Here is a 12,124-nt window from a genome sequence, read left to right as displayed (position 1 = left end):
CCTTCTGAGTTTTTACGTGTTTTGGAGTTTGTACGTGCTTCAGGGTTTGTACGTGATTTGAAGTTTGTATGTGCTTTGTCTGTAGGGGCCACCGTAAATATACTTTTATTTATTCACTCCACATAAAATGTAATAAATAAATCATATAATACAAAAATCAACTATTCACATTTCAACTTTTAACTATTTGAATTTTCAGCTTTTTCCTTTTACAAATTTAAAGTGAAACAACACAAAACACTGCAAACCACAACACAGTTAAATATAAATTATAATATGAAAACAAAAAGAACATGCATATTCCCTGTCATATGGACCTGCATGAATAAACTTTCTGAATCCTTTATCATCTGCAACTGGAAATAGTTGTGGATGATTGTACCTTTCTAATGGGACGTTGTTGTCCCTGGCTCTCTTTCTCTCTCTCTCCCCCTCCCGCTCTGTATGGCGTTATTTTTGTGCCTTTCTGAGCACAACTAAAAAAAATTTAGCTCTGTTCCTGTGCTACTGAGTGCCGCCTACTACTACTAGTCGAGTCTGAAGTCACTGGTGTAAAAGTCCGAGTCAAGTCACAAGTCTGAAACTTTGAATTTCAAGTCCTTTCGAGTCTTTAAAAAAAAAGAAAAAAAGAAAAAATAATGTTGCAGTTATATGCTAAATGTAAATATTAGACCATGTAATTTTTAAATCTGTGTTTTTCTCAACACATGACAAAATAGTGAACTTAGAAAATATACACAAATTGTGAAATTGCACCTCTTCAAAATGCAGCTCAATTAAACCTAGCTCCAAGAATAATTTTCACCGACAGTTCTGAGATAAGCTGCATGTTATTCTTGGATGCGGTTGTAGGACTGGCTTTAAAATCGCATGACAAAAATATCATACATAAATAAATGATATTTTTTTTAAAATATCATTTTAAAAAAAAAACTGCATCACCAACGTAGCCTGGAAAACATTTGCTAGTTAGATGAAGTCAGCTATCTCATCGTAGCATATTTATATGCATATTTATAATTATACGGTTCTTGGAGTGACCCTCAACCCTCAAGGGTGCTTCGCAACCAGTGGGCCTTAACGCCGTTAAGATGCCGCCTAAGAGGAGCAACGTTAATGAGGAGGAACTGGAGGACATAAAGAAATCCCTAAACTTTATGTCTGAAGAAATAACAACAATTTCAAAACAACAAAAACTGATACTCAATTTAATGGATGATATTAAAGAACTAAGAAGGCAGAGCGAGGAAAAGGACAAGAAGATTGCTATGCTGGAAGGACGGGTGTCAGATCTGGAACAATATTCAAGAGTAAATGATGTGATAGTGACAGGACTGGAAACCAAGCATCAGACATACGCACGGGTAGCAGCATCAGAGAGAGGGGAGCCACCCGAGCAAGAGCTACGCTCTTTGGAAGAGCAGGTAATGGCCTTCTTTAAAAGCAAAGGTATAGAAATGGTCAGTAAAAATATTGAGGGATGCCATCCTCTTCCGAGAAAAAATCAAATACCTGCCATTATCATTCGTTTTGTTAATAGAAAACAGAAAAAAGAACTGCTCAAGCAAGGAAGAAAGCTAAAAGGTACAAATGTTTATTTAAATGAACACCTAATCAAGAAAAATGCAGACATTGCAAGACAAGCAAGAATATTAAGAAAACAGAAGAAAATACAGTCAACTTGGATGTCAGACTGTAAAATATTCATTAAGTTAAATGGAACACCAGAGCAGGCTAAGGTTCTAGTCATCAAAGAGATGACTGAACTAGAAAAATATAACTGATAAATGCAAAGCAGTGCTAAATATGATGGGACCGTCCAAGTGCTCAACCAACGCAGATGTCTGACAATTTTCAACTAACAACTCATATAGATATTGAAAATAAGACATTGATGTATGACAGCAACATAGATCCTGATTGTAATTTCTTTAACAATAAGACAAATGAATGCAATTATTATACAAATGAGCAACTTAAAAAGGAATTCAAGGTAGAACAGGGTATAACAATGGTTCACTTTAATAGTCGAAGCTTATATGCAAACTTTCAATCCATCAAAGACTACATAACACAGTTTGAACAGCCATTCAATGTGATAGCCATATTGGAGACCTGGATAACTCCTGGAAAAGAAGAAGACTTTAAAATAAATGGATATGAATTCCTTCATGTAGACAGGATCAACAAGAAAGGAGGTGGGGTGGCACTTTACATTGATAAAAACCTAAAGTACAAAAGAATGGGAAGAATGACAACTGTTATTGATGGAGTGATGGAATGTTTATCAGTGGAAATAAGTATAGAAAAAAGGAAAAACCTAATTGTCAGTTGTATATATAGAACACCAGGATCTAAGATTGAGATATTTAAGGATAATATGGAGGACTTATTTACAAATATAAATCAGAAAAGAATGTTTATTTGTGGGGACTTTAATATTGACTTATTGAATCCAAATCATAATAAGAGTACAGAAGAATTTATTGATTCCATGTACAGCATCGGTTTATTTCCACTGATAACAAGACCGACCAGAATAACATCTCATTGTGCAACTCTATTAGATAATATATTTACAAATATAATAGAAGGAAAGATAAAAAGTGGGCTGTTAATCAATGATATAAGTGACCATTTACCAGTCTTTGCATCTTATAATTGCCATTATAAAGTGAATAACGATGGACATAAGATTATTTACAAAAGAATAAGAACAGAGAAGACCTTAAATTGTCTTAGAAATGAACTTTTAAAGCAAGATTGGAATATTGTATATGAACAAACAGAAGTTAATAAAGCTTACGAAGGATTTTTAAGAACATTTAACACATTACTTGATAAAAACTGCCCAGTAATTGAAATCAATAGGAAACACAACTATGCAGGAAGACCATGGATGACAAAAGGACTACAAAATGCCAGCAAAAAAAAGAATACCCTATATCGAGAATTCATAAAAAAGAGAACAATAGAAACTGAAATGAAGTATAAAACTTACAAAAATAAATTAACTAATATAATGAGATCCTGTAAAAGAGAGTATTACATTAAAAGGTTAGAACACAATAAAGATAACACAAGAGATATATGGAATGTATTAAACAGAATAAACAAAAATGAATCAAGGAATAATGATTACCCTGGGTACTTTATAGAAGGGACAAGAAGTATTAATAACATGGGAGAGATAGTAAATGGCTTTAATGAATTCTTCGTAAACATAGGGCCAAAACTGGCAGAAGAAATAAAGGTTGATGGAATAGAAAGGGACACTGGTGAAAATATTGAAAGGAATAGTAGCTCAATGTTTTTAAGAGCAGTGGAAGAGAAAGAGATTTATGACATAGTTAGAGGACTTAAGAACAAAACCAGTACAGACTGGAATGATATTGATATGGTAACGGTAAAGACAGTTATTGATGGTATCGTAAAACCATTAAAATATATATTCAACTTGTCGTTTCAAAAAGGAGTTTTTCCACAAAAAATGAAAGTTGCTAAAGTTATTCCCATTTACAAAACCAGTGAAAGACATCATTTTACAAACTATAGACCAGTGTCAATACTCTCCCAGTTCTCTAAGATACTGGAAAAACTCTTCATAAAAAGATTTGACAGTTTTGTGGAAAAATATGAATTAATGACAGATAGTCAGTATGGGTTCAGAAGCAACAGATCAACAGCTTTGGCACTGATAGATTTAATGGAAAAGATAACGGAATGTATGGATAGTAAGAGGTATGCGCTCGGAGTTTTCTTAGATCTAAAGAAGGCGTTTGATACTGTTAATCATGAAATTCTATTAAAAAAACTGGAAAAGTACGGGTTTAGGGGAGTGGTTTTGGAATGGTTAAAAAGCTATGTAGGGAATAGGCAACAATATGAACAAATAAATGAATATAAATCTAATTTGATGGATATAGCTTGTGGAGTACCTCAAGGTTCAGTACTGGGTCCAAAAATGTTTATTATGTACTTAAATTATATCTGCAGAGTATCGGAGATTTTAAAGTTTGTAATATTTGCAGATGACACAAATATACTGTGTTCAGGAGGGGAATTGCCACAGGTTTTGGAAATGATCACACAGGAATTAACAATATTAAAGAAGTGGTTTGATATAAATAACTTATCATTGAATCTAGATAAAACCAAATTTATGTTGTTTGGAAACCAAAAGAAAAACATCGAAGTAGAAATATGTGTTGACAATGTATATTTAGAAAGAGTAAATGAAATAAAATTTCTTGGGGTGATCATTGACCACAAGCTCTGTTGGAAGCCACACATTACTTATGTTCGGGGGAAATTGGCACGGGGCATTGCCGTCCTGGGGAAAGCAAAGCATATGTTGGATCAGAAAGCACTGCACATTTTATACTGTGCTTTACTACTGCCATATATGAGCTACTGTGTAGAGGTCTGGGGAAACACATACAAAAGTAACACACAAACAATAACTATAATACAGAAAAGGGCCATTAGATTAATAAATAATGTAGGGTACAGGGACCATACAAATGCACTCTTTGTCAAAATGCAAGCTATTAAATTCCAAGACTTGGTGAAGCTTAAAACAGCGCAAATAATGTATAAAGTAAGAAATAAATTGCTTCCCAAAGAAATCTGTAAATTGTTCATAGAAAGAGAAGGTGGGTATAACTTAAGAGGGAAATGGAATTTAAAAATACAAAGTGCTAGAACAACTTTAAGAACTATGTCAATCTCAATTGCAGGAGTTAAATTATGGAACAGTCTAACAGAAGAAATAAAAGACAGTCAAAACATAAAACAGTTTAAAGTAAAATATAAAAACCTAATTTTAAATAAGTATAAGAATGAAGAAAACGGGGTTAACCCAGGACGTTAATGTTGCTGGCAATGGTGTTGCGGTTCTTTTTTGGGGTTATTTATTTTTTTGTTTGTTTGTTTGTTTTTTGATTTGGTTTGTTGTTTTTCCATAACTTGTGTATCTGCAAATATACACATTCTGTATTTTTCATATGAAAGAAACTATACTGTGGTGGGGCTTGCTAATTTCTTGTTTTTGATTTATGTATGTTATGTTTTGTTTTACTTCATATGTTTCATATGTTTCATATGTTGTTTGTTTAATTTAAGACAAAAAAAAATTAAATGAATGAGAGGTAAAACTTGAGGGGGTAGGGACAAATAAGTAAATACTTCAGCCTACTCCTTTTCAAACAAATAATGGAATGATATTTTGTAATGATTGTGAAGGCACATGTTTGAAATGTTTGAAATAAAAATGAACTGAACTGAACTGAACAATTGCACTTTGTGGTACTAAGGTAGAGAAGTCAGTAAAACCAGGTGTCTATTTCTATAACTGTGAGCAGTTACAGACTCTGCCATGAATCATTTTATTGTGGTAATGCTCAACCACTTGAAAGGCATTCTCTCTTTTGCATCACTGAGCAGATACATGCAAAATTATAATACAATTCTCCTGCTGCACTTTGTGAGTTGGCACCATGTCTGATAATTTAGAACTGAAATGATACAAAACAAATGCTCTAAGGTCTTCTGGGGGATTGGGAACAGAGAACTGAAAGTACACAATGAGATTTCAAACCATTTCAGCTTTTTGTGCCCACAATCATTAGTGTCATTATCCCAAAGAAAGAAAGAAACAAAACCCTGAACCATGCCACTCAGTTTGAATTCTTCAGTTAGGCTGCAGGACTGTAACAGCGTTATTGGGAGTGCCTCTTTGTTTTGATGAAGTGAAATTAAAACGTGCTCTTCTGTTCCCATTGTTGTCATTGATTGGAGTCATTTCACATTCACTGCGGAGCGGCCAAGGTCACTGCTGGTTTCGACGAGGGGCCGGGCGCCTGTTCAGGAACAACTGACATTAATCTCTTGGTGACACGCAGTAAAGAATTGCCGTTGACATGTTAACCCTTCAGGATCCAGTTATCAAAACAGCAAGGACACTTGTACTGTGGCGGGTGCCGGCTGAGGGATAGATGGACCTTTTGTTTAAGCAAAGGGAAATACTAGGGATGTGCATTTCACATTTGAATTTTAAATACTGCCTGGAAAAATCTAAATACTAAAAGCAACCTTTTATCTTTCATCAGTGTGAAAAATGTATGATTATATCTCAATTTAGTGTTGCAAGAGAAAATCTGAGAAGCTGTTATTGGAAGATGATTTGGCCCACAGAGAAACAATGATTAAAAGTTTATGTTTTTTTTTTTTTGTCTGTCCCGTTTGGCTCTTTTGCCATCAGAATTATTGTCTAAAGGCGATGCCCAACGGATTTCCTTTACCAAATTGACCACCCCAGCCTTGTCCTAATGGTCTATTTGATTCACCTTTTATCCTGAAACACTTCTGTAAGTTCCTTCACACATACAAACCTTTTTTTTTTCAGCTGCAAAAGCTTGAACTTATTCTATTTAAGAAAAAACTCTTTTAAAATGAATTGAAGTTAGGTTTGTTGTAAGTCATGTGTTTGGAAAATCTAATATGTGCTTTACTGATACTGCTCAATGTCTTAGCAGACATTTATTATGTTTGAAAATAATCTAATTTGCAAATAAAGTAATGCCTAACAAATCTCTTGTGGTTGTGCATGTCTTAACTTTAAAGTTCTGATGCTGGTCTATAAAGCTCTGAATGGTTTAGGACCAAAATACATCAGTAACCTCCTGACCCAGTATGGACCTTCCAGATCCCTCAGGTCATCTGGATCCAGTCTTTTATCAGTTCCTAGAGTCAGAACCAGACACGGAGAAGCTGCATTCAGCTTTTATGCTCCTTATATCTGGAACAAACTCCCAGAAAGCCTCAGATCAGCTGAAACACTCAGTTTATTTAAATCCAGGTTGAAGACTCACCTGTTCTCAGCTGCTTTTGAATAAAGCACCAAATCCACACTTTTAAGCTTAAATTTCAAAACTTACATTTTAACTACTGATTTTATCTACTGTTTTTTGTTTTGTTTTGTTTTTTTTAATCGATTTAAAATCATGCTCTTTTTATTGTTTTTGTTTTTTAATGTCTCTGTAAAGCACTTTGAATCACCTTGTTGTTGAATTGTGCTATATAAATAAACTTGCCTTGTCTTGCCACTGAAGGAACAATAGGCTGGAAGGTCAGTTCATTGATCAATAATATACAAATTGTCATGGGCCCTGATCAAAGACCTCAGAAACCTGCAGTCCGCTGAGACTGAAGAAGTCACGTGGATGAGTGACGAAACGTTTCTCCCACCTGAAAACGCTACGTCCAGATGAACAGAGTCAATCTTTTGGACCACCTATAATTCTAAACATTTTGGTAAATGACATTGCTATTACATGTTGGTACAAACATATGGATTCTTCATACCTCAATCTTAGTATAGGAGGTCATCTGGAGCTGTACACCATAGGCAGAGTGGTTTACTTTGACATGGGAGACCTTTATCTGATCTCCCACATGAACATTGTAAATTGATGCCTCCCTCCACAAGGAGACAGTCATGGTATGCCCATCCTGAAATCACAAACATGACAGAATGAAAGATTTATTCACCACCTGGGTCTGGGTGCAGTTCCCCCCTCCAGGGGCAAGGGTACCTAGACCCGGTTCGTAGAGTACGCTTGGGGAGTGTGACCGTGTGTACAGCGTCTCTTTATGTCTGTCTCCATGTTGGTTGAGTGTGGAGTAAGTGCATATGAGAGCATGAGGGTGGGAATGGATGTTTGTGTCTGTGTGTGCCTGTATGTCTGTGTCTATATGTCAGGTTGGGTATCAGACGCCACCTCTCTGGGGACATCTCAGGCCCTCCAAGGTTTGGAGGCCTATCTCCACCCACCACCACTTCCCCTGCCAGTGGCGGACTCCCTCAGGTGTCGGTGCGTTGGTGGTTCTTTGTGTCTGGGGGTGGGCGTCCGGGTACACACCGGCTCACTCCTTGGCGGCCGCTTATCGGGGCCTGGAGCCTGGGGCTCGCTCGGGCCACTTCAGAGGTGGGGTGCCCCCGGCCTCTCGGCCTGGGGCTCGGTCACTCAGGCACAGCTGGCTGCCGGCGGAGCTCACGGGCGCGTCACTGCAACTCCCCCTGGCTTCTGCTCCGCGGCTGCTGAGTGAGCCCTCATCTGGGACTCTCCTCAGCTCTTACTGGGACAGTGGCGCGGCTGCCCCTCTGTTGGTCTTCCTTGGTCTCTTGTGTTCTGGGGGCCTCTGGATGTCTGGAGTTTTGATCTCCTCCATACCTGCTTCATGCCCTGGAGGACGGGGCTGTGGCTCCCCACACTCCCTAGCAGATCGTTACATGGAGAAACCTTTGGAATGCAAGCATGCTGATCCACACAGGTATGCACACAGGTGTACACACGGGTATTCACAGACGCGGACTACAGCTTTCTTGGCTGCTGCCTCAAAGCACATTGTGCGCTGTCTATCTTGCGTGCTGCACAATATCGTTTATTATTTAGTATCTACTGATATCTACTGCTAGCTAGTTTATTGTGATGGTGCCGTTTTTTTTTTTATTTATTATGTTGCTCTTTGTTGTTTGCTTTCTCTTCTGTTTTTTTTCTCCATACAGGTGACCCAGGAGTTTTGTTCTTTTTTTTTTTTTTCTTTTTTTTTTTTTTTTTTTCTTTCTTCCCCCCCTTCTCACCGTCTCTTCTCCCATTTGGTTTTCTTTCTCTCCCTCTCTTTCTTTCATTCTTTCTCCCTGTCCTATCCTCCAGTCATGTCTGTCCCGTTTGTAGCAACTGAAAATAAAATAAATTCATAATTATAATAAAGGTCAATCAAATGGACCAATATGGCAAGGCCATGACGATCCACTTGGTAAAATAAATCCGCTTGGCATCTTTCTTGGCCTTAAGACAACAATTCTGATGGCTATAGATCCAAACGGGACACAAAAAAAAAAAAAAAAAAAAAAAAAAAAAAAAAAAAAAAAAAAAAGAAAGATTTATTCATTAACTAATACAAATCTCAAATATGCCTATTTTCACCATTTTCAATACTTCACTTTAGTTGCACCATTACCTGCTTTAGCTGGAGCGTTCGTATAGGCACCTGTTGTTTGCCTGCGAAAACCTTCCTCACTGCAGAACACTGAAAATTCAATTAAAATATAATGTCAGTTATAGTGATTGCATAAATCTGTGTGTGTACATCTAGGTGCTTCTTTCTTGACTTACTACATCTATTATTTTATTATTGTTGTTAATGATAAATCTACAACCATTTACAAAATAATAGCGGTTGATCTTGTTCTCACAATTTTGTGTTTGTTTGACGACAACAACAACAAAAATTATTATTTTTACTTTTAAAGACAAAAAAGTAATGGTTTCTTTGAAAACCTAAAGCAATATCAGTTCTGATGGAACCACAAATATTTACCTCCAGAACCTCCCCTTCCACTATAATAAGCCCTCCAAACGTTGGGCTCATCTTCAATGGTGTTGGCTGGGGAAGGTGGATTAAGAAGCTCCTCTGCCTTTGTGATGAGGGCCTCTGTGACTGCAAGGGCAGGAGCTTTAAAAAACGGTGTCCTCGCCGTAATGTTGATTAGATAAGGGGGCGCTTGGCCCCTCAGCTCATGTCCCCTCATCATATAAGACATGCCCTCTTTGACTTTGGATGAGAATTCTTCAAACAAAGTAATTTTTGCCACTGTCTCTCCGTCAGTGATTGTTGCCACCGTATTTTTTTTGGTTAACAGTGGTTTGACCCCTCCATCTTGGATATCCCAGCTGATCCTCCTGTGTGTCTGTGATTTGCTGCTATATAAATAAAATTGAATTGAATCACCTTTAGCTGGTTGCAAGATTTTAACACCCGGATGTGAATGGGTGGGGGCCTGAAGTACGGCGTCTCAGGCCGGTTATTGGTCAATTTCATTAAGGCCATTCTGAAAAAAAAAAAAAAAAGCAAAAGAAACACATTAACAGGTTCATACATTTCTGCTGGATCCAGTTCTGATAGAATACAGTAACACCTGTTGCTTTTATGTTGTCTCTTCACATTTTGATATGAAACAAACATGTGTCGCGACCGACACATCTGTCTTCTTCTTGATATCAAATATATCCATAATAGGCATTTCAGTATTTTATACTTTTTATTATGGTTTCCTGAAACACTTCTTTTTTTTTTTTCTCCCATGAAAGTTTATTGAATTACAAACACTACATTTGGCACATTTAGAAACTAAGATTATCAGAACACCAAAAAACTCATTATCAGATACGTCACCTCATGAAAGCGCATGATGAAGCATTGTAAAAGCTTTAAAAACAAAAAAACAACAAAATGATGCAAAATAGTAACTGTAATAAAATAAATACTTACAATCATAAAAAGAAAAGTCCCTGATTAGATTTACTATATGACAGCTAAATATTACACAAAACAATAACAGTCAGATGGCTGGGGAAAAAGGCATCAGACTCACTTGTTTCATGCAAGGACAGTCCATTTCACCTGCCCTGCGAGCGGTTAACGGTTTCTGCAAGCTGATAGTTGGCCACCGGGCCCAGGCTCTTCCTGCAGCCGCCACCGGGCCCAGGCTCTTCCTGCAGCCGCCACCGGGCCCAGGCTCCTCCTGCAGCCGCCACCGGGCCCAGGCTCCTCCTGCAAGGCACCAACAAGTAAACAGAGGTGGGACCAAGTCATTGTTTTGCAAGTCTCAAGTCAAGTCTCAAGTAATGTCAGGTAAGTCAGAGTCGAGTCTCAAGTCACTGGTGTAAAAGTCCAAGTAAAGTCACAAGTCTGAAATTTTGAATTTCAAGTCCTTTCGAGTCTTTAAAAAGAAAACGAAAAAAAAAGCATGTTGCAGTTATATGCTAAATGTAAATATTAGACCATGTAATTTTTAAATCTGTGTTTTTCTCAACACATGACAAAATAGTGAACGTAGAAAATATACACAAATTGTGAAATTGCACCTCTTTAAAATGCAGCTCAATTAAACCTAGCTCCAAGAATAAGACAGTTCTGAGATAAGCTGCATGTTATTCTTGGACGCGGTTGTAGGACCAGCTTTAAAATCGCATGACAAAAATATCATACACATTTAAAAAAAAAAAGAAAAAAAAAAAAGAAAAAAGAAAAAACTGTATCACCAACATAGCCTGGACAACATTTGCTAGTTAGATGAAGTCAGCTATCTTAGCATATTTATATGCATATTTATAATCATACGGTTCTTGGAGTGAGTGCATACACTCATGAAGTTTAGTAACTTCAGGTCACTGCAACAAGCCCAGGTACAGTTTACCGACGGATGGGTACAGGACCTTGAAATGCACCGTGTAGAACGAAAGACCGTCGTACGTATCATAAGTTTACCAGTCTCACAAATTGTCGTCATAAATACACATTCCTTAACAGTTTATTAATAGGACCTTTGAGCTCAACGGTAATTAATTAGTGGTGGAAATAATTTCTGGTACCCATCACAGAAATGTAGCAGTGACAACAATATTGTATGCTGTAATCGTACTGGGCAATTAGTGATACAAAAAACCTGTTTTATCCTGTGAATAAAAGTATGTTTTTGTCAATGTACCATAATAACAGAAGCGAAACGCAATATTGTGTCAGGACAATTCACTATTTATGCACAATAAATAAAGGAGCATAGCGCGACCATTTCTGTTCAGCGCCAGACTTGCTTGTAACCTATATCACTAATTATGTTATGAAAATGACGTGTTAACTACTAAAAAACACTGACCTTCGTGTAAATGCTTGGAGCAGACTAACCTGTGAGCTGGAGTGTTCTGGGACGTTATATTTGATCTTTGAATGGCTGCAATCCAGGCCATCCATCGCCTCTTTGTTACTTCGGAAACATGGCTTGAACAATTTCTCTTCAACGACGTAATCCGATAACAACCGATCTCTTTACCCGTCGGCTTCCCGTGGCTGTCATGCGACCGGCTATTGCAGTTAATAATACAACAGCTTCTTGACATTTTTGTGTTTCTTTTTATCGCTGTATAACTGATTTTAATTGAAAGCCTGCGTGCGCTAGTACCGCTTGCCACGAGTTCCCAGAATCCTTTGCGGTTCTACCCGTGAATGACGTCACATTTTCGATCTCTATATAATATGCATGTTAAATTTTATATTTGGG

Source organism: Simochromis diagramma, unplaced genomic scaffold, assembly GCF_900408965.1.
Source record: "Simochromis diagramma unplaced genomic scaffold, fSimDia1.1 OVJJ01000582.1, whole genome shotgun sequence".
NCBI lineage: Eukaryota > Metazoa > Chordata > Actinopteri > Cichliformes > Cichlidae > Simochromis > Simochromis diagramma.
Note: the sequence above shows the minus strand (reverse complement) of the source record.